This window comes from Thalassophryne amazonica, chromosome 6 (genome assembly GCF_902500255.1).
Source record: "Thalassophryne amazonica chromosome 6, fThaAma1.1, whole genome shotgun sequence".
NCBI lineage: Eukaryota > Metazoa > Chordata > Actinopteri > Batrachoidiformes > Batrachoididae > Thalassophryne > Thalassophryne amazonica.
In genome coordinates this window covers 101,714,414-101,729,992 of record NC_047108.1, presented here as the reverse complement: position 1 = coordinate 101,729,992, position 15,579 = coordinate 101,714,414, and the positions used below count along the sequence as shown (strand labels likewise).

At 47.4% G+C, this 15,579-nt stretch overlaps 1 protein-coding gene across 2 annotated transcripts in view; it reads left to right on the top strand.

Annotated features, from left to right (window-relative positions):
• The window catches only part of LOC117512769 (IQ motif and SEC7 domain-containing protein 2-like), a 143,463-nt gene that overhangs the window by 47,385 nt on the left and 80,499 nt on the right, over positions 1-15,579 (top strand). The gene's annotated exons all lie outside the window — the stretch shown is intronic.

Sequence of the window (15,579 nt, the reverse complement as noted above, 5' to 3'; positions counted from 1 at the left end):
GTTGCCAAAAAAGGTTGGTTCTGCACTGGAATAGGTTCTATTTTCATGTGGAGACACAAAAAAGAATAAATTTGAAAAATGTGTTTGAGGAAACTATCACAAGAACCTATTTTCACATATCTTTGTGAAGATTCTCACCTAGAATAGACGAAAAGCCAATGGACGTTTGGCAAGACTTTATTTTTTAAGTTGAGGTACGCAATTGTAGTCCACCAGGGTAAACTGAGTTGATTGGACATGATTTAGAAAGGGACACAGCTGTCTACATGTAAGGTCCCATTCTTGGCACAAATCTGTGGAAGGGTACAGAAACATTTCTGCTGCTTTGAAAGGCTCCAATGAGCACAGTGGCCTCCATCATCCATAAAATGAAGAAGTTTGGATCCACCAGGACTCTTCCTAGAGCTGACTGCCCATCTAAACTGAGAGATCTGGCAGAAGGGCCTTAGTCAAGGAGGTGAAGAAGAATCCAGAGCTCCAGCATTCCTCTGTGGAGAGAGGAGAACCTTCCAGAAGGACATCCATCTCTGCAGCAATCTACCAGTCAGGCCTGTATGGTAGAGTGGCCAGACGGAAGCCACTCCTTAGTAAAAGGCACATGACAGCCCACCTGGAGTTTGGAAGGAAGAACAAAAAAAAAAAAAGAAGAGGAATCAGCCAGTGAGTTGACTGATGACATGAGTTGTCTATTGACAGGAGCCCCAATTTATGCTCCATTCACAGCCTTATAGGGAGAAACGATCAACAGTTATGATAAATCTGACTTCAGAATCCAATCTACGTATCTGAATTGACCTAAGCACAAGTTTTCACATCTTAAATGTAAATAATGGCGAAGCAGTCAGCCAGAGAATTGACAGTGATTAGAAGCACAGAATATGCATTTTCCATTGACAGCGCAAGACAGCTGTAGCGCATCAACCTTCCAAGACACCGGGGCCGCGATCCGCTAGGGACAGACCTTTTGTACAGCTTGACCCTATCTAGTAAATCTGTGGTACATACAGATTAGTTCCAAAAATTGAGATTGGCATCTGACCCAAACCAAGTGAATACTGATATTTTGACCAATGAAATAACATTTTCAAATCAGTTTGAAATAAGGTGTGTATGTACTCACAGCCTCTTCATAAATGCTCGCTACTCAGCTAGATTGTTGATGTTAGCCAAATATGTTAGCTAGCTAGCTTGCTTAATAATGAGGATTAATAAACATAGTGCTCATATAAATGCATTTAATTAAAAACTTTCACATGTTCATTATTATTTTAGTATTATTTGAGTATTGAGAAAAAAACTGCTCATAAATTTCTTGCAGCAATCAATCTACGCCAACAAGTCTTACTGCAGAGAATAGTGGATGACCAAACGCTGCTGCAGGTCACACTATTTTTAGAGCTCCCTCTACTGGATAATTCTTGTAAATAGCAATTAATAAAACATTGAGAAGTGGGTTACTGTGTTTTACTCTCATTAGTTACAGTTCGAAAACATGTATAATATAACCAATATTACATGTTTTAATGGTTTTACAAATATTTAATGACCTGGATGCTAGTCATATGTTATTATGTAGGTGCTAGCATGTTGTAAATAGTACTACTGCATTCCTCATCCTTGAATATGTAGGATTAGCCACCGAAATAAGAGCCTTGATGGTCTAGAGCTTGAGCAACTGATAAAACAACAACCCATGGCAGCCATCTTGGAAAATGGCTGCTTCTGCGAGGCCCCTATAGCCAAAGATTATCTGGTTGGTATGGTCTGTGAGCCAAATTTCATGCTTTTATCGTCAAAGTCACAATTTCCTCAAATATTGCGCATATCTGCTCCACTATAAATGGATCCTTTTCATTTGATTGGTGAATTGTATGTCACGTGACAGTTGTTATTTGTTCTATTGAATGAGCGATGTCCTGTACCATGCAGTTTGGTTCTATTGACTGTGCATTTGTGACCTATACATTTTGTTGGGAAAGTGTAAGTACACGGACCCACAACAGGGGGCGCAAATGAACGGACAATGGAATAGGTCAAATAACAACACTTTACTGTTGCGAACGTGCACAACAAACACAACAGATTACACAATAGATCAAAGGTCAAATTACAAGGTGTCGTGTGGGCAGGCTCGAAGATAGGAGACGCCTGTCCAAAGCAGAACCGGAACCACACGATTTCCTCCGCCACCAGACCCCGGGAATACTGGAGCCGCCAAGTCCCGAACTCCCAGGTGACCGCTGCCTCCGCGTGTCGGACCTGGTACTGCTGGCGAGGAACAAAAACACAATTAAACGTGGGTGCGTCTGCACCCAGCAATCTGCACGGCAGGGAAGCTACCTCCACCTCTCGTTGGAGAAAAAGTCTGTTATCACTCACAAAAATCACAACAAAAAGGCTTTCTATCAAGCAGTCAGGCTGAGGATATTACCTTTCAGGTAGAACGATATCTCGGCAAAGAGGTGGAGATGACGTCTTGCTGATATACCGATGCAGATCAATCAATCAATCAACTTTTTTCTTCTATAGCGCCAAATCACAACAAACAGTTGCCCCAAGGCGCTCCATATTGTAAGGCAAGGCCATACAATAATTATGAAAAACCCCAACGGTCAAAACGACCCCCTATGAGCAAGCACTTGGCAACAGTGGGAAGGAAAAACTCCCTTTTAACAGGAAGAAACCTCCAGCAGAACCAGGCTCAGGGAGGGGCAGTCTTCTGCTGAGACTGGTTGGGGCTGAGGGAAAAAAACAGGAAAAAGACATGCCGTGAAGGGGGGCAGAGATCGATCACTAATGATTAAATGCAGAGTGATGCATACGGAGCAAAAAGAGAAAGAAACAGTGCATCATGGGAACCCCCCCACAATCTACGTCTAAAGCAGCATAACCAAGGGATGGTCCAGGATCACCCGATCCAGCCCTAACTATAAGCCTTAGCGAAAAGGAAAGTTTTAAGCCTAATCTTAAAAGTAGAGAGGGTATCTGTCTCCCTGATCTGAATTGGGAGCTGGTTCCACAGGAGAGGAGCCTGAAAGCTGAAGGCTCTGCCTCCCATTCTACTCTTACAAACCCTAGGAACTACAAGTAAGCCCGCAGTCTGAGAGCGAAGCGCTCTAATGGGGTAATATGGTACTACGAGGTCCCTAAGATAAGATGGGACCTGATTATTCAAAACCTTATAAGTAAGAAGAAGAATTTTAAATTCTATTCTAGAATTAACAGGAAGCCAATGAAGAGAGGCCAACACGGGTGAGATATGCTCTCTCCTGCTAGTCCCCGTCAGTACTCTAGCTGCAGAATTCTGAACCAACTGAAGGCTTTTTAGGGAACTTTTAGGACAACCTGATAATAATGAATTACAATAGTCCAGCCTAGAGGAAATAAATGCATGAATTAGTTTTTCAGCATCACTCTGAGACAAGACCTTTCTGATTTTAGAGATATTGCGTAAATGCATGGATGAGTGGTGACAGCTGTCACAGGTGATGAGTGTCAGCTGTCACCCCGGCTGCTCCTGTGAGGCGGCAGCGCCCTCTGGTGCCTGGAGCCCGCACTCCAGGCAGGGTGCCCTCTGGTGGTGGTGGGCCAGCAGTACCTCCTCTTCAGCAGCCCACACAACAGGACCCCCCCCTCAACGGGCGCCTCCTGGCGCCCGACCAGGCTTGTCCGGGTGGCGGCGGTAGAAATCGGCCAGGAGGGCCGGGTCCAGAATGAAGCTCCTCTTCACCCAGGAGCGTTCTTCAGGTCCGTACCCCTCCCAGTCCACCAAATACTGGAAGCCCCGGCCCATCCTACGGACATCCAAAAGCCGGCGCACAGTCCAAGCCGGCTCGCCATCGATGATCCGGGCAGGAGGCGGTGCCGGACCCGGAGTACAGAGGGGTGAGGTGTGATGTGGTTTGATTCGGGACACGTGAAATACAGGATGGATCCGCAGTGACGCCGGCAGCTGAAGCCTCACTGCGGCTGGACTGATGACCTTCTGGATTTTGAAGGGACCGATGTAACGGTCCTGTAACTTGGGGGAGTCCACTTTGAGGGGGATGTCCTTTGTCGACAACCACACCTCCTGCCCTGGCCGATACGCAGGGGCCGGGGTCCGCCGACGGTCTGCATGGGCCTTTGACCTCATCCGGGCCCTCAGCAAGGCAGAACGGGCGGCACGCCACACCCGACGGCACTTCCGTAGGTGGGCCTGGACCGAGGGCACACCGACCTCTCCCTCAACCACTGGAAACAAAGGCGGTTGGTACCCCAGACATACCTCGAAAGGGGAGAGGCCGGTGGCTGACGACACCTGGCTGTTATGGGCATACTCGATCCAGGCCAGATGGGTACTCCAGGCCGCCGGGTGCGCGGCTGTCATGCAACGCAGGGCCTGCTCCATCTCCTGGTTGGCCCGTTCTGCTTGCCCATTGGTCTGGGGATGGTACCCGGATGAGAGACTCACCGTGGCCCCCAGTTCCCGGCAGAAGCTCCTCCAGACGTGCGAGGAGAACTGGGGACCGCGATCTGAGACAATGTCTGTTGGGATCCCATGCAGCCGGACGACGTGGTGAACCAGGAGGTCCGCTGTCTCCTGGGCCGTCGGGAGCTTCGGGAGGGCCACGAAGTGGGCCGCCTTGGAGAATCGGTCCACTATCGTGAGGATGGTGGTGTTGCCCTGGGACGGCGGGAGACCCGTGACAAAATCCAGGCCGATGTGGGACCAGGGGCGATGGGGCACGGGCAGCGGCTGGAGCAGACCCTAAGCCCTACGATGGTCAGCCTTGCCCCTGGCGCAGGTGGTGCAGGCCTGGATATAATCCCGGACGTCGGCCTCTAGGGACGCCCACCAGAAGCGCTGCCGGACAACTGCCACGGTTCTTCGCACCCCTGGATGACAGGAGAGCTTAGAGCCGTGACAGAAGTCCAGGACTGCAGCCCTAGCTTCTGGTGGGACGTAAAGTCTGTTCTTCGGCCCAGTTCCGGGGTCCGGGCTTCGTGCCAGGGCCTCCCGGACGGTTCTCTCTACGTCCCAGGTGAGGGTGGCCACGATAGTGGACTCCGGGATGATGGGTTCCGGTGGATCCGACAACTCCGTTTTGACTTCATCTTCATGTACCCGGGACAAGGCATCCGATCTCTGGTTCTTGGTCCCAGGACGGTAGGTGATCCGGAAGTCAAAACGGCCGAAGAACAGTGACCAGCGGGCTTGCCTGGGATTCAGCCGCTTGGCGGTCCTGATATACTCCAGGTTCCGGTGGTCAGTGAAAACCGTGAATGGCACGGACGTTCCCTCCAACAGATGTCTCCACTCTTCAAGAGCCTCTTTCACCGCAAGGAGTTCTCGATTGCCGACGTCATAGTTCCGTTCGGCCGGGGTCAACCTGCGGGAAAAATAGGCACTTGGGTGAAGGACCTTATCGGTCTTCCCGCTCTGGGAAAGCACAGCTCCTATCCCTGAGTCCGAGGCGTCCACTTCAACCACTAACTGGCGACTAGGATCGGGCTGCACCAGAACGGGTGCAGACGAGAAGCGCCGTTTCAACTCCTTGAACGCGGCATCGCAACGATCCGACCAGGAGAAGGGAACTTTTGGTGAGGTCAGGGCTGTCAGGGGGCTAACTACCTGACTGTAGCCCTTAATGAACCTCCTGTAGAAATTAGCAAAGCCGAGGAACTGTTGCAGCTTCCTACGGCTAGTGGGTTGGGGCCAGTCTCTCACCGCCGCAACCTTGGCCGGATCAGGAGCGACGGAGTTGGGGGAGATGATAAACCCCAAGAAGGACAAATAGGTGCGGTGGAACTCACACTTCTCGCCCTTCACAAACAGCCGGTTCTCCAACAACCGCTGCAGGACCTGACGTACATGCCGGACATGAGTCTCAGGATCCGAAGAAAAGATGAGTATATCGTCTAGATATACGAAGACGAATCGGTGCAGGAAATCCCGCAAGACATCATTAACTAATGCTTGGAACGTCGCGGGGGCGTTGGTGAGGCCGAACGGCATGACCAGGTACTCAAAGTGACCTAATGGGGTGTTGAATGCCGTCTTCCATTCGTCTCCCTTCCGGATCCGAACCAGGTGATACGCATTTCTAAGATCCAGTTTAGTAAAGATTTTGGCTCCATGCAGGGGGGTGAACACGGAATCTAATAATGGCAACGGGTATCGGTTGCGAACCGTAATCTCATTCAGCCCCCTGTAATCAATACATGGACGAAGTCCGCCATCTTTCTTGCCCACAAAACAGAAGCCTACCCCCATCGGGGAGGTGGAGTTCCGGATCAGCCCGGCAGCTAATGAGTCTCGGATGTAGGTCTCCATTGATTCGCGCTCAGGTCGTGAGAGGTTGTACAGCCTGCTGGACGGGAACTCAGCGCCCGGAACCAAATCAATGGCACAATCGTACGGACGGTGCGGGGGAAGGGTGAGTGCCAGGTCCTTGCTGAAGACGTCAGCAAGATCGTGGTACTCAACCGGCACCGCCGTCAGATTGGGCGGGACTTTGACCTCCTCCTTAGCCTGGGAACCGGGAGGAACCGAGGATCCTAAACACACCCGATGGCAGGTTTCGCTCCACTGAACCACCACCCCAGACGGCCAATCGATCCGGGGATTGTGCTTTAACATCCATGGGATGCCCAAAATCACGCGGGAGGTGGCAGGAGTTACAAAAAACTCAATCTCCTCCCGGTGGTTTCCAGACACCACCAGAGTTACTGGTGGTGTCTTGTGTGTGAGAAAAGGGAGGAGGGTGCCATCTAGTGCCCGCACCTGCAATGGCGTAGGAAGCGCCACCAGAGGGAGCCCTACCTCCTTTGCCCATCTGCTGTCTAGCAGATTCCCTTCTGACCCCGTGTCCAGCAGTGCTCGGGCTTGAAGGGTTAAATCCCCGCTCAGGATTGTGACTGGGAGTCGTGTGGCAATTTGTGTGTGTCTCACTTGAATGTCTTGACCCCCCCTTAGCCCAGTCTCTAAGGGCGAGTGTTGACGTTTTGGCCGTTTGGGGCAGTCTCTCTGTGTGTGCTCGGTTGAGCTGCAGAGAAAACACTCTCCACGGATCAGCCTCCCCATTTTGGCCCTGTGCGTTTCCCTAACAACGTCAGCAGGGGGAGCTGTTGCCCCACAAAGCACTGCGGCTGTGGAGCGTGGGGAGGGTGGCCCCTTTTCAAACCCGGAAGGGAGAGGGGCGGCGCGTATCCGGTCACGTCCTTCGCCTCGCTCCCGACGGCGTTCCTCTAACCGATTGTCTAATCGTATAACGAGATTAATAAGCCCGTCTAAATCCCGCGGTTCGTCCTTAGCCACCAGGAGCTCCTTCAGGACCAACGACAGTCCGTTTACGAAGGCGGCGCGGAGGGCAGTGTTATTCCAGCCGGACCTCGCAGCCGCGATGCGGAAGTCGACTGCATAAGCAGCTGCGCTCCGGCGCCCCTGTCTCATTGACAGCAGCACGGCTGAAGCGGTCTCTCCTCTATTTGGGTGATCGAACACTGTTCTGAACTCCCTCACAAACCCATCATATGTCAGAAGGAGCCGTGAATTTTGCTCCCAAAGCGCTGTAGCCCAAGCGCGTGCCTTGCCGCGAAGCAGATTAATTACATAAGCTATCTTACTAGCATCAGTCGCGTACATGACGGGACGTTGTGCGAAGACGAGCGAACACTGCATAAGGAAGTCCGCGCACGTCTCCACACAACCTCCGTACGGCTCTGGAGGGCTTATGTATGCTTCAGGGGAAGGTGGGAGGGGTCGTTGAACGACCAGTGGAACGTCACTGTTACGCACAGGGTCGACAGGAGGGAGAGCCGCAGCAGCGCCCTGAGGGCGCGCCTCCACCTGCACGGCGAGAGCCTCCACCCTGCGGTTAAGGAGGACGTTCTGCTCGGTCATTAAATCCAACCGAGCCGTAAAAACGGTGAGGATCCGCTGCAACTCACCGATCATTCCTCCTGCGGGCGCCTGTGCGCCCTGTTCTTCCATTGGCCGTTCAACAGCCGGTTGACGCCCCTCGGGATCCATGACGTTGGCCGAGATATCCTGTTGGGAAAGTGTAAGTACACGGACCCACAACAGGGGGCGCAAATGAACGGACAATGGAATAGGTCAAATAACAACACTTTACTGTTGCGAACGTGCACAACAAACACAACAGATTACACAATAGATCAAAGGTCAAATTACAAGGTGTCGTGTGGGCAGGCTCGAAGATAGGGGACGCCTGTCCAAAGCAGAACCGGAACCACACGATTTCCTCCGCCACCAGACCCCGGGAATACTGGAGCCGCCAAGTCCCGAACTCCCAGGTGGCCACTGCCTCCGCGTGTCGGACCTGGTACTGCTGGCGAGGAACAAAAACACAATTAAACGTGGGTGCGTCTGCACCCAGCAATCTGCACGGCAGGGAAGCTACCTCCACCTCTCGTTGGAGAAAAAGTCTGTTATCACTCACAAAAATCACAACAAAAAGGCTTTCTATCAAGCAGTCAGGCTGAGGATATTACCTTTCAGGTAGAACGATATCTCGGCAAAGAGGTGGAGATGACGTCTTGCTGATATACCGATGCAGATCAGATGAGTGGTGACAGCTGTCACAGGTGATGAGTGTCAGCTGTCACCCCGGCTGCTCCTGTGAGGCGGCAGCGCCCTCTGGTGCCTGGAGCCCGCACTCCAGGCAGGGTGCCCTCTGGTGGTGGTGGGCCAGCAGTACCTCCTCTTCAGCAGCCCACACAACACATTTTGCTCTACTGAATGACTCCATACCGCGGTGTTTGCAGGGACATCTTTAGTTACTATAGAAGCGCTGACAGATGAAGAATTAATGAAGTTGATGGATTCAAGAAAGCAGAATTATGTTTACACACATTGTTGAGCTGCACAGTTGCTCGCTGAGGTCAGCGGTGTGTCACTGGGTGGCCTGTGAGGCGGAGTCAACTGCTGGCTGAGGACAGTCCTCTCTGTGTCCCATTGCTTTTTTCATCTAATTCCAAACAGAAACACCTGTTTAATTTCAAGTAAAATATCAATGTGGATCTGTTTAGGTGTCACACAAAACAAATAATGAATGTTTGATTGATTAGAAATTCATGTACTTAAAAATGCAAAATGTAAAAGCACAATACTTTTAACAGTACATGTAAAATTCTGAGGATAATGCAACAAGTCGAAGACTTGCTCCCATTGTGGTACTCAAAAAAAACAACAAATAAAACAAGAATAAACCAAAACTTTGCATTCAATATTCTTTCATATTGTCCTTCACCAAAATATAGAATGGAGTGTTCCATTCAACTTGGTGAAAGAAAGATGGAATGTTCCATTGCACTTGTAACCATACATTATTTATATGCTAATGGACCATCTAAGATGTCTGTGCTCCAGTATTTCTGTTGAGTGAAATTTTTATTTTGATTTAATTTGTATGTTAGCCCCAAGTTAACACTAATTACCAGGTAGATCGACTGATTGTGGTTACTCAGCCAATGTGACAATCACAGTTTTAATACCCACACCAAAGATCCCCATTATGGAAACCAACACCTAGTCCACAAAAAATGTGTTAATTAAACACCTGAACCAAAGTTAGGCTGTTAGCTTTGTTTCACTTGTTTTGGTAGCTGCAAGATGTGAGGTGTGTTCAGGCTCCATTCTTCCCACCCAGGTCTTGCCCACACTCGGAGTCCTTTTTGAGCTTCAAAACCACTCTTTTAAAAAGCGATGATGTCACAGCAGGTTTGTCCTCTGTGTGTGTGTGTGTGTGTGTGTGTGTGTGTGTGTGTGTGTGTGTGTGTGTGTGTGTGTGTGTGTGTGTGTGTGTATATATGTATGTGTGTGTGTATGTATATGTATGTATATGTATATATATGTATATGTATGTATATGTATACTCAACAAAAATATAAATGCAACACTTTTGGTTTTGCTCCCATTTTGTATGAGATGAACTCAAAGATCTAAAACTTTTTCCACATACACAATATCACCATTTCCCTCAAATATTGTTCACAAACCAGTCAAAATCTGTGGTAGTGAGCACTTCTCCTTTGCTGAGATAATCCATCCCACCTCACAGGTGTGCCATATCAGGATGCTGATTAGACACCATGATTAGTGCACAGGTGTGCCTTAGACTACCCACAATAAAAGGCCACTCTGAAAGGTGCAGTTTTGTTTTATTGGGGGGGGATACCAGTCAGTATCTGGTGTGACCACCATTTGCCTCATGCAGTGCAACACATCTCCTTCGCATCATCCGTGAAGAGAACACCTCTCCAACGTGCCAAATGCCAGCGAATGTGAGCATTTGCCCACTCAAGTCGGTTACGACGACGAACTGGAGTCAGGTTGGGACCCCGATGAGGACGACGAGCATGCAGATGAGCTTCCCTGAGACGGTTTCTGACAGTTTGTGCAGAAATTCTTTGGTTATGCAAACCGATTGTTTCAGCAGCTGTCCGAGTGGCTGGTCTCAGACGATCTTGGAGGTGAACATACTGGATGTGGAGGTCCTGGGCTGGTGTGGTTACACGTGGTCTGCGGTTGTGAGGCTGGTTGGATGTACTGCCAAATTCTCTGAAATGACTTTGGAGACGGCTTATGGTAGAGACATGAACATTCAATACACAAGCAACAGCTCTGGTTGACATTCCTGCTGTCAGCATGCCAATTGCACGCTCCCTCAGATCTTGCGACATCTGTGGCATTGTGCTGTGTGATAAAACTGCACCTTTTAGAGTGGCCTTTTATTGTGGGCAGTCTAAGGCACACCTGTGCACTAATCATGGTGTCTAATCAGCATCTTGATATGACACACCTGTGAGGTGGGATGGATTATCTCAGCAAAGGAGAAGTGCTCACTATCACAGATTTAGACTGGTTTGTGAACAATATTTGAGAGAAATGGTGATATTGTGCATGTGGAAAAAGTTTTAGATCTTTGAGTTCATCTCATACAAAATGGGAGCAAAATCAAAAGTGTTGCGTTTATATTTTTGTTGAGTGTATATATATGTATGTGTATGTATATATATGTATATGTATATATATGTATATGTATGTATGTATGTGTATGTATATGTATGTATATATATGTGTATGTATATGTATGTATATATATGTGTATGTATATGTATGTATATATATGTGTATGTATATATGTGTATATATGTGTATGTGTATGTATGTGTATGTATATATGTGTATATATGTGTATGTGTATATATGTGTATGTATATATATATATATACACGCAGAAAAGTGCCACTTCTGAGACAGGATGTCTATCAAACACTGATGTTCACGTTCTGCAGAGCAGAATAGGGAGACTGGTTACCGTGGGAACGCTGCGAGCTCTTCTGTGAAGAACTCTGTGGGCGAGAGACACAGAATAGAGAGGGAGAGAGCTGAAAAGAAGAGAGGGTAGGAGTAGGAGCAGAATCAGGGTGAAAGGAGATCAGGGTGGAATGATGCTGTGTGATGCACCATGTGCGCTGCATCACCAATCCCAGGTTCCCTTTCATTGAAAAGTTGGCTTCGCTTTGTGACTGCGATCGGTTCTGACTTCAGAGATAATGTCTCTTTAGAGATCCGCGAGGGCATCGTTTCTGAGTCTCTCACATCTAAATGAAGCCTAATTGTTTTGCATGGCATGAATCACATCCAGTTGAAAGAAGATGCGCGCAAACACGAGTTTACAGCGGGTGCCTGGTGTGCGTAGTTGAGCCTTAACTGTAACTGCGCCCCTCTTTGCCAGTGCATTCGCCTGGCACTCAACGCCAAACGCCCACACAGGCAGTCCGCACTGTTGCCAAGCAGCAGGAGACTCGAGCTCTCTGTGGAAAGCGGTGGCGACGGCGGTGATGAGGGGGGTAATTGTGGAATGGCTGGTGGAAGGAAGGGTAAAAAGCATACTTAACTTTAGGCTACGGCGCAGTGTGTGTGGTTATCAAACAGCTCTGTTTGTCAGCAGAGTCGGTGGGGGGGGTCACGCACCGGTAGGTGGGATGACGCAGTGCCCTCCCACACTCATTTCATACACAATGGCAAAAAAGCTAAAAGCACAAACTGAAGTGGCTTGTACCGTAGTGGAATCGGTCAAACTAATTATACCCGCCATCCTCCCCACTGCCCAGCCACCTCCACCATTGAGCCTTGTGGATGCAAATGGTGGTGCACTCTGACCATGAGGCTGCTATTTTTTATTTTTTTAAACACTTGGTGGCGTGCAAGAAAAGAGAAAACAGTAATAATCCTGTCAGTGTCGGCCTGTGATCAGCTGCGTGTTGGTCTTCCTCCCTCTCTCCTCTGTACATACACTCACCCACTCATCCACACCCCCGGGTTCAAGGAAATTATGCAGCTGATTCCAGGATCAGGAGTCACGCCACATCCTGAGTCCACCTCCCGTCTCCACTATCCTTCCTTCCTTTCCTTCTCTCTTGATCATTTTCACCCTTGCCCTCCTCCGGGTTCAACCTCTCCCACTCTTGTGTTGTTCTTTCTCCTCCCACTCTTCTCCTTGCCTCCAGCTTCTGTCAGCTTCCAGCTTTAAATACGTACCATAATGCACATTTTTGCTACCTGTTTTGTTTGAGCCTGTGCGCTCTCTGTGCACTTCACTAGCATCCTTTGGCCCGTGGTGCATTCAGTCGATGTTATCTCTGCGATATAATACGAGAAGGTCTCATAATGGCGAAGGAAGAAAGAGATACTCTTTTGTCCACACCAACACCGGTGAAAATTTTACTGTTGCAAAGTGCACACGATGCAGTAAGAGAGAATTTTCCTCCTCATGTTTGGTGATACTTTTTTGTATATCTCTCATATTCGGTTGTTTCAGATATTCAAACTCAGTTTAGCATACGTAGGGAGTCTGGGTAAATACAAAATACAGTTTGTCTCAGCATGTACCCTGTAAAATATAGTGACTAGAGCTAGATAAATAATTAAATGACTCCATCCCCTCCAGATTGCACAGCAGGTGGCTCAGTGGGACAGGAGTTGGACTAAAGGGAGTTCTATTCCAGGTTTGTGCTAAATTCTACTCGTCTGTGTTCTTGGACAAAACAATTCAGCTGTGTTGTCCCAGTCCACCAAACTGTAAATGGGTACCAGTTTTGGCTGAGGTAGTAGTTTGTGATATACGGCATCCACTCCAGGGACACTTGCAGACTCTTATCTGTTTCACTCTATGGTATCCGTGGATAAGCAACGGGCCTCAGGACCTCTATGGAATGTAATTCCTCTACTTCCCCCAGATTTTTAACACGATAAGTCAAATATGATAACTGCTGTTGTCTTGTATATGAGGGAGTGCAAAATGTGAGACATATATGCCAATATGTACATACATACATACACCAATGACTCCTAACATTTTGTTATCAAACACTTATGACAAAGAACTGTAACTGGGCTTGATATTTTACAATTTAAATATCAACTGTATTATAAACAAGTATAAACATAACCTATAGCCAACCAACGTACTTCACACTGCAGTCACTCAGACTGGTCGTTGCCATGTCACATCACCCAGCATTTGCATAAAATGCAAATTTTTCCATTTTGGGATCACCTAGCTGGTCACATAATGACCTCTTGTCTTTTGTTGCAGTAAAACTCCCACTGTAATTGAAAATGAATGCCAGCTCATCACTTCGCCTCGGTCTCTTGTAGCTAATGTGAATACAGGGTAATGGGGTGCTAGTGATGCTTGACAGCATTCTAAACAATGCATAGGAACACCCCCTGCTGGACAAGCTATGTAATGACACTATTTCTAACAGCCAAAGTGTTCTTCTGCATTGTTTCGTCAGTAAAATAAAAGCTTTTATATTGGCAAAAATAACCCCAATACTGATATGTTAGTCAGGCTCATACTGGATGATATTATCAGCCAATCGTATATTGGTTGGGTTCTACTTGTAACTTGCCAAATTAAAAATGGCATATAAGGAGGATAAATATCAGAATCTGATGAACTTTGATGCACCACATCAATCAAAACGGGACCTGTATGGTTGGCGGATGATGATGATGGATTAGGGGCAGGTTTGGTTGTCTATTTTGCAGTAGAATGAATATCCAAATCTTGAGGGTCCTGGTGCTTCCTGTCTGACCATATGGTTGTGGGACCTGAATATTAACCAGTGATCAAAGGCAATGATTCGATGAATTTGGTACCTCAAACTAGGCAGAATAAAACAGAGCAAGCATGACACAAATCCAGATCATGACATGTACAGCCTTTCAAATTTCACAAAACTGAGAAAATTTTGTTTCTACTGAAAACCAAGCATTATAATGGCTGTTTATTTTTTAAATGTGTTGCAAAATTACAGCTGATTTTAATGAACCTTTGACCTTGTGTGATGCACACAAACATCCATAAAATGTCTTGTAAATCACTTCAGTGTTTTTAGATTTAGAAGTATTTGTTTCTCGCTAACTTGTACAAAATATGTGAGAAATACATTACATTTATACAGAAATAAGCTGTTTCAGAGCATTTTACAACATCTTGGTTTATTTTTGTCAGCCACCAGCTGACGTCACTGTGCTTTTCTCTACTCTCATAGGCTGTAACCATGTGCTTCCCAGCATCCCTTGCGCAAGTCGGGGGGAGCACCCACATGATCTATGATGTCAGTATGGTCCATACATTGTATGGGGCGCTACTGATAGTAGTTCAAGGATGTGTGTTTGTTTGAAATTTTCTCCTTCAGGGGAAATAATTGTTAATTTTTTCCAGACAGCATAAATTATGATCATATTGGCAATGTTATATTATGAAGCCTTTATTTAAAGCCTAAGCAATAAAATCATAGTGGTGCCAATGAAGATTCTTTTTATGACTTAAATCAAACTAAATCTTAGTGCTGCGTTTGATACGTGGATCATCATATTTTACTTGATAGCCTGGAGAGTCATTTTGGGATTACTGGAAGTGCCCTTGCCTGGTTGACGTCATACCTGTCCAGTCATTCTCATTGTGTTTCTTATAATAACACTAACTCTAACCTTAATGACATGAAGTTTGCGGTTCCACAGGGATCAGTTTTAGGCCCCCTGCTTTTCTGCCTTTATGTAGCACCCTTTGGGAATATACTGCAGTGTTTTGGGATTGCCTTTTATTGCTATGCTGATTATACTCAGTTGTACATGCCGATAACTGCTGGTAATGTCATTCACTTAAAATCTTTGGAAGATTGCCTTGCATCAGTGAGAAGTTGGATGTCTAGTAACTTAGTACTTTTAAACTCCGATAAGACTGAAATGATGGTTCTTGGTCCAGCTAGGCATCGGCATCAGTTTGACCAGCTAGTGCTGATCTTATGGTTGTGTGTTATCCATCGTATGGACAAAGTGAGGAATGTTGGGGTAATTTTTGATCCCACATTATCCTTTGGCCTCCACATTAGGGATATTATGAGGAGTGCCTTTTTCCATCTGCGAAATATAGCGAGGATTCGACCCATCCTGTCTATGGCTGATGCAGAGACCCTGATCCATGCTTTTGTTTCTTCCAGATTGAATTATTGCAATGTCCTATTTTCAGGGTTACTGCAGTCTAGCATTAGGGGCCT